Genomic DNA, 15,624 nt, shown 5'->3' on the forward strand with positions numbered 1-15,624 from the left:
AAATCCTCCGGGGCACGCTCTGTGGAAGCATCAGCCAAGATGGTGGTTGAGGTGCCCTTGATGTTAGGGGTGCTTAGGGTGCTTGTTGCGGCTGAGTCCCTTGATGGTTTTTGTTGTGACGCCAGTACCGTTTATGGTGGTACAACCAATAGTAGTAATAATGAGGTAGACAGTGGTAAGATGCAACTCACAACTTTTACTGATGTTGGTTCCAGTTGCAGTAGGTACATAAAACAAAATGCAGTCTTTTGTTAGCGGTAGAGTTATCCTGTGAATCCACTGTTTATAGGCTTTCTTAGGCTTCGGTTTGAGCTGTGGTTATGGAGTACCTTATTCCAGTTGATATGCTCAGTCCTATACCTTGTCCTTTCCCTCCAAGCTGAATATAGGGACAGGTAGCTAATCTGTTTCCCTGAATTATGGTGTGGCGGCCAGAAGCCCTAAAGTCCTCCACCATGCGCAAAGGTGTCTGTGGCCCCAAATAACGGCTATTATCACCGATGAATCTTTATGGTGCTTGTGCCTGTTCCAGGGAGGCAAACTGGTCAGGGATGCAAGTATATAGTCCGGCCACAGAAGGAAAACGCTCTTCTGCGCCTCACACCTTAGTACTACCACATAGCGAAGTTGGCTACACTCACTAATCTGTGGTGTGAAGTCTTCACTCTGCATTCTCTCCCACTACTCCACTAATCTCATCTCCTCTGATCTTCTCTGTTCTGCCTAACCTCCACCCACTAACTAGGCCTGACCTAGGTATTTATACGACCTAAGTGCTATCCCCATCTAGTGGTGGGATGTACAAATTACACCTATTCTGCCTAATAACAGGGATTTTGCAAATAAGTTAGTACAAAATTACATAGCATAGCATAATACGATTTTTAGGGAAAAAAGTGCCCACACACATGTAGTGGGACGCTGCATACCCCCATGGTAAAATATAAGTCGCCCTCGACATTGGTAATGTCTGAAGCTGTGGATATCTAGGCCGTGTCCTGAAATACACCAAATACACACCACCAAATATGCACATGTGAATATAAACATTGCAATGTATTATCATGACTCTTCAATAACCTCCTGTGAAGCTTTTCCACATGTCGGCCATACTAACCCTGCCTTCTGAGGTGCTGGCGCTGAAACAGCTGCGTTGGCGACCTCTTCCTCCTCCCCTGCCTTCACCTTGTGCTTCCACTTATCCCCCAGCGTCAGTCGGGAATGCTCTCAGGAGCGCGTCTACCAGCATGCGCCTGTAGTCGCGCATCTTCCGATCACGCTCCAGTGAGGAAATTAAGGTCGGCACATTGTCTTTGTAACAGGGATCCAGCAGGGTGGCCACCCAGTAGTCAGCACAAGTTAAAATGTGGGCAACTCTGCAGTCGTTGCGCAGGCACTGCAGCATGTAGTCGCTCATGTGTGCCAGGCTGCCCAGGTAAGGACAAGCTGTCCTCTGTGGGAGGCGTATCGTCTGCGTCCTCCGTATCCCCCCAGCCACGCACCAGTGATGGGCCCGAGCTGCGTTGGATGCCACCCCGCTGTGAACATGCTTCATCCTCCTCCTCCCCCTCATCCTCGTCCAGTAGTGGGCCCTGGCTGGCCAAGTTTCTTCTTGGCCTCTGCTGTTGCAAAAATCCTCTTTCTAAGCCACTTCTAAAAGACTGGCCTGAAAGTGTTAGAGATGTCCCCTCTTCCTCCTCCTCATCCTGGGCCACATCCTCCTCCATCATCGCCCTAAGTGTTTTCTCAAGGAGACATAGAAGTGGTATTGTAACGCTTATAACGGCGTCATCGCCACTGGCCATGTTGGTGGAGTACTCGAAACAGCGCAACAGGGCACACAGGTCTCGCATGGAGGCCCAGTCATTGGTGGTGAAGTGGTGCTGTTCAGCAGTGCGACTCACCCGTGCGTGCTGCAGCTGCAACTCCACTATGGCCATCTGCTGCTCACACAGTCTCTCCAGCATGTGCAAGGTGGAGTTCCACCTGGTGGGCACGTCGCATATGAGGCGTTGAGCGGGAAGGCCGAAGTTAAGCTGGCGCGCACAGACGGCCCGCACTTTATGCAGCAGCTCTGACATGTCGGGGGAGTTGTGAATGAATTTCTGCACCACCAAATTCAGCACATGCGCCAGGCAAGGGATGTGCGTCAAACAGGCTAGTCCCAGAGCTGCAACGAGATTTCGCCCATTATCGCAGACCCCCAGGCCGGGCTTGAGGCCCACTGGCAGCAACCACGCGTCGGTCTGTTGTTCTATACCCTGCCACAACTCCTGCGCGGTGTGGGGCCTGTCCCCCAAACACATCAGTTTCAGAATGGCCTGCTGACGTTTACCCCTGGCTGTGCTGAAGTTGGTGGTGAAGGTCTGTCACTGACCTGATGAGGAGGTGGTAGAAGAGGAGGAGGAAGCCGAGTAGGAAGAGTAGGCAACAGGAGGCAAAGAATGATGCCCTGCCATCCTTGGCGGCAGAAGGACGTGCGCCAAACAGCTCTCCGCCTGGGGCCCAGCCGCCACTACATTTACCCAGTGTGCAGTTGGATATAGTGTCCCTGGCCGTGCTTACTGGTCCACATATCTGTGGTTAGGTAGACCTTGCCACAGATGGCGTTGCACAGTGCACACTTGATTTTATCCGATACTTGGCACGGCTCTCCTGGAGAAGTAGTGGCGGCTGGGAACGGCATACTCTGGGACAGCAAGCGACATGAGCTGTTTTAAGCTGTCAGTCTCCACCAGCCTGAATGACAGCATTTCAAAGGCCAGCAGTTTAGAAATGCTGCCATTCAGGGCCAGGGATCGAGGGTGGCTAGGTGGGAATTTACGCTTTCTCTCCAAGGTTTGTGAGATGGAGAGCTGAACGCTGCCGCGTGACATGGTTGAGATGCTTGGTGACGGAGGTGGTGGTGTTGGTGGTACATCCTCTGTTTGCTGGGTGCCAACGTTCCTCCAGAGGCGGAGGAAGAGGCCGAGGCAGCAGCAGAAGAGGGAGCAGGAGGGGCCTGAGCCCTTTCTTGGTTTTGAAGGTGCTTACTCCACTGCAGCCCGTGTCTCGCATGTAGATGCCTGGTCATGCAGGTTGTGCTAAGGTTCAGAATGTTAATGCCTCGCTTCAGGCTCTGATGGCACAGCGTGCAAACCACTTGGGTCTTGTCGTCAGCACATTGTGTGAAGAAGTGCCATGCCAGGGAACTCCTTGAAGCTGCCTTTGGTGTGCTCGGTCCCTGGTGACAGTGGCCAGTAGCAGGCGAACTGTTTTGGCGACGGCTGCTCTGCTTTTGCACCCTGCTCCCGCTTTTGCTACACTGTTGGCTCGGTCTCACCATTGCCTCTTCCTCCGAACTCTGAAAGTCAGTGGCACGACCTTCATTCCATTTGGGGTCTAGGACCTCATCGTCCCCTGCATTGTCTTCCACCCAGTCTTCCTCCCTGACCTCCTTTTCGGTCTGCACACTGCAGAAAGACGCAGCAGTTGGCACCTGTGTTTCGTCATCATCAGAGACGTGCTGAGGTGGTATTCCCATGTCCTCATCAGGAAACATAAGTGGTTGTGCGTCAGTGCATTCTATGTCTTACACCCCTGGGGAAGGGCTAGGTGGATGCCCTTGGGAAACCCTGCCAGCAGAGTCTCCAAACAGCATAAGAGACTGCTGCATGACTTGAAGCTCAGACAGATTCCCCGATATGCACGGGGGTGATGTGACAGACTGATGGGCATGGGTTTCAGGCGCCACCTGTGCGCTTTCTGCAGAAGACTGGGTGGGAGAAAATGTGAATGTGCTGGATCCACTGTCGGCCACCCAATTGACTAGCTCCTGTACTTGCTCAGGCCTTACCATCCTTAGAACGGCATTAGGCCCGACCAAATATCGCTGTAGATTCTGGCGGCTACTGGGACCTGAGGTAGTAGGTTCAGTAGGACGTGTAGCTGTGGCAGAACGGCCACGTCCTTTCCCTGCACCAGAGGCTCCACCAACACCACCACCACGACCATGACCGCGTCCCTTATTAGATGCATGCCTCATAGTTAGCGTTGTTAAGTTGTTAAGTATATTAAAAATAATTAACCGTAAATATAAACCCTGATGTAGGGTATTGCACTCTATTATTTTTTTTTTTACTCTGTATGACAGCGGTATTTGTGGCCTAAATGTGACACTCACTTATGCACGTCTTATCCCAGATGTGCAGTATATCAGAGGGTTTTTTCACCCCAGTAACCAAAAAGCTGTATTTCTGGCCTAAATGTGACAGTCACTTATGCATGTCTAATCCTAGATGTGCAGTATATCAGAGGCTTTTTTCATCCCAGTAACCAAAAAGCCGGATTTCTGGCCTAAATGTGACAGTCACTTATGCACGTGTAATCCCAGATGTGCAGTGTATTAGAGGGTTTTTTCACCCCAGTATGCCAAAGCCGAATTTATGGCCTAAATGTAACAATGACTTATGCACGTGTAATCACAGATGTGCAGTATATTAGAGGGTTTTTTCACCCCAGTATGCCAAAGCCGTATTTATGGCCTAAATGTGACAGTGACTTATGCATGTGTAATCACAGATGTGCAGTATATTAGAGGGTTTTTTCACCCTAACCAAAAAGCTGTATTTCTGTCCTAAATGTGACAGTCACTTATGCATGTGTAATCACAGATGTGCAGTATATTAGAGGGTTTTTTCACCCCAGTAACCAAAAAGCCGTATTTATGGCCTAAATGTGACAATGACTTATGCACGTGTAATCACAGATGTGCAGTATATTAGAGGTTTTTTCACCCCAGTAACCAAAAAGCCGTATTTATGGCCTAAATGTGACAATGACTTATGCACGTCTTATCCCAGATGTGCAGTATATCAGAGGGTTTTTTCACCCCAGTAACCAAAAAGCTGTATTTCTGGCCTAAATGTGACAGTCACTTATGCATGTCTAATCCTAGATGTGCAGTATATCAGAGGCTTTTTTCATCCCAGTAACCAAAAAGCCGGATTTCTGGCCTAAATGTGACAGTCACTTATGCACGTGTAATCCCAGATGTGCAGTGTATTAGAGGGTTTTTTCACCCCAGTATGCCAAAGCCGAATTTATGGCCTAAATGTAACAATGACTTATGCACGTGTAATCACAGATGTGCAGTATATTAGAGGGTTTTTTCACCCCAGTATGCCAAAGCCGTATTTATGGCCTAAATGTGACAGTGACTTATGCATGTGTAATCACAGATGTGCAGTATATTAGAGGGTTTTTTCACCCTAACCAAAAAGCTGTATTTCTGTCCTAAATGTGACAGTCACTTATGCATGTGTAATCACAGATGTGCAGTATATTAGAGGGTTTTTTCACCCCAGTATGCCAAAGCCGTATTTATGGCCTAAATGTGACAGTGACTTATGCATGTGTAATCACAGATGTGCAGTATATTAGAGGGTTTTTTCACCCTAACCAAAAAGCTGTATTTCTGTCCTAAATGTGACAGTCACTTATGCATGTGTAATCACAGATGTGCAGTATATTAGAGGGTTTTTTCACCCCAGTATGCCAAAGCCGTATTTATGGCCTAAATGTGACAGTGACTTATGCATGTGTAATCACAGATGTGCAGTATATTAGAGGGTTTTTTCACCCTAACCAAAAAGCTGTATTTCTGTCCTAAATGTGACAGTCACTTATGCATGTGTAATCACAGATGTGCAGTATATTAGAGGGTTTTTTCACCCTAACCAAAAAGCTGTATTTCTGTCCTAAATGTAACAATGACTTATGCACGTGTAATCACAGATGTGCAGTATATTACAGGGTTTTTTCACCCCAGTATGCCAAAGCCGTATTTATGGCCTAAATGTGACAGTGACTTATGCATGTGTAATCACAGATGTGCAGTATATTAGAGGGTTTTTTCACCCTAACCAAAAAGCTGTATTTCTGTCCTAAATGTGACAGTCACTTATGCATGTGTAATCACAGATGTGCAGTATATTAGAGGGTTTTTTCACCCTAACCAAAAAGCCGTATTTATGGCCTAAATGTGACAATGACTTATGCACGTGTAATCACAGATGTGCAGTATATTAGAGGTTTTTTCACCCCAGTAACCAAAAAGCCGTATTTATGGCCTAAATGTGACAATGACTTATGCACGTCTTATCCCAGATGTGCAGTATATCAGAGGGTTTTTTCACCCCAGTAACCAAAAAGCTGTATTTCTGGCCTAAATGTGACAGTCACTTATGCATGTCTAATCCTAGATGTGCAGTATATCAGAGGCTTTTTTCATCCCAGTAACCAAAAAGCCGGATTTCTGGCCTAAATGTGACAGTCACTTATGCACGTGTAATCCCAGATGTGCAGTGTATTAGAGGGTTTTTTCACCCCAGTATGCCAAAGCCGAATTTATGGCCTAAATGTAACAATGACTTATGCACGTGTAATCACAGATGTGCAGTATATTAGAGGGTTTTTTCACCCCAGTATGCCAAAGCCGTATTTATGGCCTAAATGTGACAGTGACTTATGCATGTGTAATCACAGATGTGCAGTATATTAGAGGGTTTTTTCACCCTAACCAAAAAGCTGTATTTCTGTCCTAAATGTGACAGTCACTTATGCATGTGTAATCACAGATGTGCAGTATATTAGAGGGTTTTTTCACCCCAGTATGCCATGCCGTATTTATGGCCTAAATGTGACAATGACTTATGCACGTGTAATCACAGATGTGCAGTATATTAGAGGGTTTTTTCACCCCAGTATACCAAAGCCGTATTTATGGCCTTAATGTGACAGTGACTTATGCATGTGTAATCACAGATGTGCAGTATATTAGAGGGTTTTTTCACCCTAACTAAAAAGCTGTATTTCTGTCCTAAATGTGACAGTGACTTATGCACGTGTAATCCCAGATGTGCAGTATATTAGAGGGTTTTTTCACCCTAACCATAAAGCTGTATTTCTGTCCTAAATGTGACAGTGACTTATGCACGTGTAATCACAGATGTGCAGTATATCAGAGGCTTTTTTCACCCCAGTAACCAAAAAGCTGTATTTATGGCCTAAATGTGACAGTCACTTATGCCTGTCTAATACCAGATGTGCAGTATATTAGAGGGTTTTTTCATCCTAACCAAAAAGCTGTATTTCTGTCCTAAATGTGACAGTGACTTATGCACGTGTAATCACAGATGTGCAGTATATTAGAGGGTTTTTTCACCCCAATATGCCAAAGCTGTATTTATGGCCTAAATGTGACAGTGACTTATGCACGTGTAATCACAGATGAACAGTGTATTAGAGTGTTTTTTCACCCTAACCAAAAAGCTGCATTTCTGTCCTAAATGTGACAGTGACTTATGCATGTGTAATCCCAGATGTGCAGTGTATTAGAGGGTTTTTTCACCCTAACCAAAAAGCTGTATTTCTGTCCTAAATGTGACAGTGACTTATGCACGTGTAATCACAGATGTGCAGTATATTAGAGAGTTTTTTCACCCCAGTAACCAAAAAGCCGTATTTATGGCCTAAATGTGACAATGACTTATGCACGTGTAATCACAGATGTGCAGTATATTAGAGGTTTTTTCACCCCAGTAACCAAAAAGCCGTATTTATGGCCTAAATGTGACAATGACTTATGCACGTGTAATCACAGATGTGCAGTGTATTAGAGGGTTTTTTCACCCTATCCAAAAAGCTGTATTTCTGTCCTAAATGTGACAGTGACTTATGCACGTGTAATCACAGATGTGCAGTATATTAGAGGGTTTTTTCACCCCAGTAACCAAAAAGCCGTATTTATGGCCTAAATGTGACAATGACTTATGCACGTGTAATCACAGATGTGCAGTATATTAGAAAGTTTTTTCACCCCAGTATACCAAAGCCGTATTTATGGCCTAAATGTGACAGTGACTTATGCATGTGTAATCCCAGATGTGCAGTGTATTAGAGGGTTTTTTCACCCTAACCAAAAAGCTGTATTTCTGTCCTAAATGTGACAGTGACTTATACACGTGTAATCACAGATGTGCAGTATATTAGAGAGTTTTTTCACCCCAGTATACCAAAGCCGTATTTATGGCCTTAATGTGACAGTGACTTATGCACGTGTAATCACAGATGTGCAGTATATTAGAGTTTTTTTTCACCCTAACCAAAAAGCTGTATTTCTGTCCTAAATGTGACAGTGACTTATGCACGTGTAATCCCAGATGTGCAGTATATTAGAGGGTTTTTTCACCCTAACCATAAAGCTGTATTTCTGTCCTAAATGTGACAGTGACTTATGCACGTGTAATCCCAGATGTGCAGTATATTAGAGGGTTTTTTCACCCTAACCATAAATCTGTATTTCTGTCCTAAATGTGACAGTGACTTATGCACGTGTAATCACAGATGTGCAGTATATTAGAGAGTTTTTTCACCCCAGTAACCAAAAAGCCGTATTTATGGCCTAAATGTGACAATGACTTATGCAAGTGTAATCACAGATGTGCAGTATATTAGAGCGTTTTTTCACCCCAATATGCCAAAGCCGTATTTATGGCCTAAATGTGACAGTGACTTATGCATGTGTAATCCCAGATGTGCAGTATATTAGAGGGTTTTTTCACCCCAGTATGCCAAAAAGCTGTATTTCTGTCCTAAATGTGACAGTGACTTATGCACGTGTAATCACAGATGTGCAGTGTATTAGAGGGTTTTTTCACCCTAACCAAAAAGCTGTATTTCTGTCCTAAATGTGACAGTGACTTATGCACGTGTAATCCCAGATGTGCAGTATATTAGAGGCTTTTTTCACCCCAGTATGCCAAAAAGCTGTATTTCTGTCCTAAATGTGACAGTGACTATTGCACGTGTAATCACAGATGTGCAGTATATTAGAGGGTTTTTTCACCCTAACCAAAAAGCTGTATTTCTGTCCTAAATGTGACAGTGACTTATGCACGTGTAATCCCAGATGTGCAGTGTATTAGAGGGTTTTTTCACCCTAACCAAAAAGCTGTTTTTCTGTCCTAAATGTGACAGTCACTTATGCTTGTCTAATCCCAGATGTGCAGTATATCAGAGGCTTTTTTCACCCCAGTATGCCAAAGCTGTATTTCTGGATTGCAGATAGCCTATGCTGGTGCACTTTTGTTGCATAAAATGGCTGCCGATCATGTATTGTTATTGACCAACTGAAGAATAAAAAGTTTGTTTTCAGCAGTAGTTGGCTCAGGGCAGGCTTAAAAAAATTTGCACTGCACCCACAAAACACTTTTTCTGTAGATCGCTGAGTACATAAACCAGTTCTTGATCAGATTTCTCCCTGATCTCTCCCTCACAGCAGCTGCAGCCTCTCCCTACACTAATCCGAGTAGAGTGACGGGCGGCACTACGTGAATCCAGCTTAAATAGAGGCTGGGTCACATGCTGCAGTTGGCCAATCACAGCCATGCCAATAGTAGGCATGGCTGTGATGGCCTTTTGGGGCAAGTAGTATGATGCTTGTTGATTGGCTGCTTTGCAGCCTTTTCAAAAAGCGCCAAAAAACTGAACTTTTACATAAATGTTCGGGTTCGGGTGCCGAAAAACCTAAAGTTCGGTACAAACCCGAACTTTACAGTTCGGTTCGCTCAACTCTACTGGCCAGCTCTTTATTCCAGTGATCAGGTTATGGTTATCTGACCCTAGTTATATATATACAGCAATGGGGTATCTGTAAACACCCCTTAAAATACTGGGTCGCTCCATGTGCTTGATCCACCCATCTGATTACTTTTTTGATGAATCTGGATGGGTATTATTGACCCACATTCTCTGGCGGTGATCCAATGCCCCCTCTTTCTTCTATCTTAAATATGGTATCCTGTTTCCTGTCCTAAAGGAACAATAATAGTAAGCACTGAGATTAAACACACCTGATTGTACAGGTAATCTGTGTAACAGACAGCATTGCTGTATTCCATCGGTGGGATTGAATATCTGCAGCGTCTAGAACCTTGGGCCGATCATGTGACTAGGTCACGTGGCACTCAGGCAGCGACGTCTTGTCCCACGTGACCGATCACATGATCGGCCGGCATCACATGTGACGTCCGCTACGTCACGACCGGCAGGCGGGAACAGACGAAGCTCCGCGGAATACACAGGTGCCTGTCATTGAATACCAATAAGCCCTCCCTCCCTGGAATTGGCGGCTTATTTAAACCCTGTAAACGCCCCCACTTTTGTCACTCTGTCCATACTTACGGGAGGTTGGATGCAGGTATGTCTCGTTGTCTGTTATGAACAGTACCCTGGTGCTCAGTTCCTGGCAGGATTATATATTAATGATCAAATATTTTTTTTTATATCATAGATCACTGGATTGGCGTCCCGCTTCCGCCATTAGTGGAGTAACCTTACTCACTGGCGACCCCATGTGACCAGTCTGTGTGTATATCTTTGGGCACGCAAGTATTATCTATGTGATCATCATGGGACTGCCCCTTCCTACATTGTGGAAGATTGATGACTATCAAGTCCCTATTGTACTTATCATTTTTTTGTTTTGTTTAAAATATATGTTTTTTGTAGGGTTGTTTTAAAATAGTATAATAAAGGTTATATTTTATACTTTAGTGGTATTTCTGTGATAGTGTTACTTAGGATATTTTCCCTCTGACTGGTTATTGTCTTAGCTGTGATTTCTAGATAACTTCTGCCTGATCGCACGTCCTCGTGACGGCCTTGATCCAATTGGATATCTTCCCTATTAACTTTCTTTTTTTTAACTTTCAAGTTTTATTAAATTTTCAGCATAAGAAAATAAGACAGTAACTATGTCACTTGCACAGGCCAGAACAATGTTAAGATTTGCAAAGTACAACTTTGACATTCAAATTATGCTGTTACAAAGTTAGTCCAACATAAGGATATCAGATAAGAAATGTCACTTGTATAATCCAGCCATAGTCACAAATATATTCAAAACACATTAATGACATATACAACAGATTGTAATATATTCAATCCAGGAACAAACTAACAGATTGAATCCAGAACTTGTGATCCTTTTCTAAGGTATCATTTATGCTATACTTTAGCGTACCACTATACAGTTATTTCCTACATAGTTATCTATCCACCGCTCTCTCCTGTTATGTCCACTACACCCTCAGCTACTACAAAGCCAGAGAATGAATTTTAGCTGCAAACGGGTGAGAGTTCCACAGTTCCCATCTTTTGTGAGCTTTTAAACGTCCAGCGTAAGAATCTGCATAAATATATTCATGTTGTATATACTGATTAACCAGTGCGATCGCATCTGTCACCTGGGGCGTAATGGGCAACTTCCAGGAGGTCGCAATAAGCTTCCTTGCAGCCGAGAAAATGCCCATTATGACCGGTCTATGTGAATGAGGGAGATCCCCTATTCCAATGGATAGTACAGCCAATGGGGGGTCGAGGGGTATCCGGAAGCCCGCCACTGTCGAGATAAGGTCAAAAATCTTTCTCCAAAAAGGGAGAATAATAGGACATGACCACCACATATGGGATAAGCTACCCTTTTCCCCACAATTTCTCCAGCAATTTGAGCTGTATTCAGGATCCATGTGAGCTATACGGGCTGGAGTCAAGTACCATCTAAGCTGTATTTTCCTATTTTGTTCAATGTGATTAATGCATTTGGCAGTAGCTATCGTCCAATGGAAAGCATCCCTCCACTCCCCGACCGTCCAAGAGCGTCCTAACTCTTCTTCCCACTTCACCATAAAGTTAAGCTTTGTTTCTAGAGTAGGGTCAAGTGCCTGATATGCGGTCGCCAGGCCTTTCCCCTGACCTGTCTTATTAGTAAAATATTTACTAAAAGGGGTAGTTTTATTCAGTGAAACAATGGGAGGTTTCGTTCTGTGTAGCAGATGCCTAACTTGAAGGTATTGATAGAAACAAGTATTAGGTATACCATAGTTTTGATGTAAGGTCTCGAATGTTTTCACAGTATCGCCTTCATACAGTTGATCCAAACTTATAATACCTGCTTTCTCCCAGTTATCTAAGGAGAGATCGGGTATCCCATACGTAAGCGCAACCAGTGGAATCTCAGATCTCTCAACTTCCCTATTAACTTTCGATGTTCTTTTATGCGCCTACCATAGTGATCATGGGTAACGGGGAATCAGGGTTTCATGCCGGAGAGGGAGCCTGAGAAAGGGATACCACATCCAAGGGAGGTCCATGGCTGAAATGTGATTGAGCGGAAATGTGGGACAAGTTATTGAAGCAGAAGCATCCAAGTAAAGGAGGGGGCGCGCATCAATTAAAGACAATTTTTTTTAATTTAAGTCCCTGTCACCTATGCAGAGCAGGGGTTTTTCAACGTCAAAAATGGGTTAATGTCACCCACCAATGGAACAGACGATTTTACAAAAATGAGGTCCTTGTCACCTATGCAGAGCAGGGGTTTGTATACAGCAAAAATGTTAAAATGTCACATAAAAATGTAACAGACGATTTTTAGAAATTTAGGTACCTGTACCTATGCAGAGCAGGGGTTGATTCATGGCAAAAATGGTAAAATGTTACCCAAGAATGTAACAGATGCTTTTGCACCCTGCTCCCTCTTCTGCTGTGCTGGTGCCTCTGTGCGACCAAAGCCTCTTCCTCCAAACTGCACACGTCACTTGCATGACCTTGATTCCATGTGGGGTCTAGTACCTCATCATCCTCCACATCATCTTCCACCCAATCTTTACCCCTGCCCTCCTTGTCTGTCTGCAGACTGCAGAAAGCCGCATCAGTTGGCACCTATGTTTCGTCATCATCAGAGATGTGCTGTGGTGGTCTTCCCATGTCCTCATCCTAATACATAAGTGGTTGGGCATCAGTGCACTCAATCTCTTCCACTTCTGGGGCAGGGCTATGTGGATGGCCCACGGAAAGCCTGCCAGCAGAGTCATCAAAAAGCATAAGAGACTGCTGCATGAGTTGCGGCTCAGACCGCTTGCCTGATTTGCAAGGGGGTGAGTTGAAAGACAGATGGCCATGGGCTGTAGGTGCCAACTCTGATCTTTCAGCAGGGGACTGGGTGGGAGACAATGTGAAGAAGCTGGAGGCACTGTCAGCCACCCAATCTATTATCGCCTGTACTTGTTCTGGCCTCACCATTCGTACTGTCCTAAATGCAGTGTAGGCCGCAAATGTACCTTCTAGCTCAAAAGATGAGAATTTGTCACCCAACAATGTAACAGACGCATTTGTGAAATGTATTTCCCTGTCCACTAGGTAGAGCAGGGTATATCACAGCCAAAAATTGGTGAATGTCAGGTGTGCTGCCCCGGATGCAGACTTAGCTCATATGTTTTGGTCCTGCACAGAACTGGAGCGTTTCTGGTGTGGAGTGTATAGACAAATAGAAAACAGCTATGGAGTTATTTTACCAAAGACTCCACTGGTGGGGTATCTTGGGTATGTAGAGGACCTAACAACCACCAATGATTATAAATGAGCAATTGCTAAATTATTGTACATTGCACGTAAATCCATTGCAAAACACTGGATACAGCCGATCTCTCCGACTAAGTCAGAATGGATAAATATGGTCAATCATATGATATCCATGGAGAGTGGCATCTACACTCACCTAAAGAATTATTAGGAACACCTGTTCTATTTATCATTACTGCGATTATCTAGTCAACCAATGACATGGCAGTTGCTTCAATGCATGTAGGGTTGTGGTCCTGGTCAAGACAATCTCCGGAACTCCAAACAGAATGTCAGAATGGGAAAGAAAGGTGATTTAAGCAATTTTGAGCGTGGCATGGTTGTTGGTGCCAGACGGGCCGGTCTGAGTATTTCACAATCTGCTCAGTTACTGGGATTTTCACGCACAACCATTTCTAGGGTTTACAAAGATTGGTGTGAAAAGGGAAAAACCTCCAGTATGCGGCAGTTCTGTGGGCGAAAATGCCTTGTTGATGCTAGAAGTCAGAGGAGAATGGGCCGACCGATCCAAGCTGATAGAAGAGCAACGTTGACTGAAATAACCACTCGTTACAACCGAGGTATGCAGCAAAGCATTTGTGAAGCCACAACACGCACAACCTTGAGGCGGATAGGCTACAACAGCAGAAGACCCCATCGGGTACCACTCATCTCCACTACAAATAGGAAAAAGAGGCTACAATTTGCACAAGCTCACCAAAATTGGACTGTTGAAGACTGGAAAAATGTTGCCTGGTCTGATGAGTCTCGATTTCTGTTGAGACATTCAAATGGTAGAGTCCGAATTTGGCGTAAACAGAATGAGAACATGTATCCATCATGCCTTGTTACCACTGTGCAGGATGGTGGTGGTGGTGTAATGGTGTGGGGGGTGTTTTCTGGGCACACTTTAGGCCCCTTAGTGCTACTTGTCCATCGTTTAAATGCCAGGGGCTTCCTAAGCATTGTTTCTGACCATGTCCATCCCTTCATGACCACCATGTACCCATCCTCTGATGGCTACTTCCAGCAGGATAATGCACCATGTCACAAAGCTCCAATCATTTCAAATTGGTTTCTTGAACATGACAATGAGTTCACTGTACTAAAATGGCCCCACAGTCACCAGATCTCAACCCAATAGAGCATCTTTGGGATGTGGTCGAACGGGAGCTTCGTGCCCTGGATGTGCATCGATCAAATCTCCATCAACTGCAAGATGCTATCCTATCAATATGGGCCAACATTTCTAAAGAATGCTATCAGCACCTTGTTGAATCAATGTCACGTAGAATTAAGGCAGTTCTGAATGCAAAAGGGGGTCCAACACCGTATTAGTATGGTGTTCCTAATAATTCTTTAGGTAAGTGTATAAAAGGACAGTGTCCAGAACCGTTTGTGGGAACAGTAAAGCCTCTTTCACACGGGCGAGATTTCCGCACCCATTCATTTCTATGGGGCTGTGCACATGAGCGGTGATTTACACGCATCACTTGTGCGTTGCGTGAAAATCGCAGAATGCTCTATTTTGTGCGTTTTTCACGCAACTCAGGCCCCAGAGAAGTGAATAGGACTGCTTGAAAATCGCAAGCATCCGCAAGCAAGTGCGGATGCGGTGCGATTTTTACGCATGGTTGCTAGGAGATGATCGGGGTGGGAACCCAATCATTATTATTTTCCCTTATAACATGGTTATAAGGGAAAATAATAGCATTCTTAATCGGGATGGAGCGCTTTTTATGCGCGATTGTATGCGCGTTTACGATCGCGGCTCCGGAACAAGCGAACGCCCATTGTCGCGCGTTCCCGGAAGTCTATGTACGGGAACGCGCGACAAGACGCCCCAAAGAAGCTCCTGTACTTCTTGGGGCGTCGGGGGTTTTACAGCGCGATCGTACGCGCTGTAAAACACTCAGGTGAGAACCATTCCCATAGGGAATCATTGGTTCTTGCCTGTTGAGCGTTTTACAGCGCGTAGGAACGCGCTGTAAAACGCTCAAGTCTGAACCCAGCCTAACTGCTACTGTGGTGTCTGCGTGCACGGTGGTCAGCATGTAGACATCCTTCCTGTCCTTCTACTTCACTGCAAGCAGCTGGTCACTTGCAAGGGCGAAGGATGCTCCTTTCTCCAAACGCTTGGACACCAGCAGTTGTGGGTATCCCACTCTGTTTTTGCGCACTGTC

Source organism: Bufo gargarizans, chromosome 11, assembly GCF_014858855.1.
Source record: "Bufo gargarizans isolate SCDJY-AF-19 chromosome 11, ASM1485885v1, whole genome shotgun sequence".
Lineage (NCBI taxonomy): Eukaryota > Metazoa > Chordata > Amphibia > Anura > Bufonidae > Bufo > Bufo gargarizans.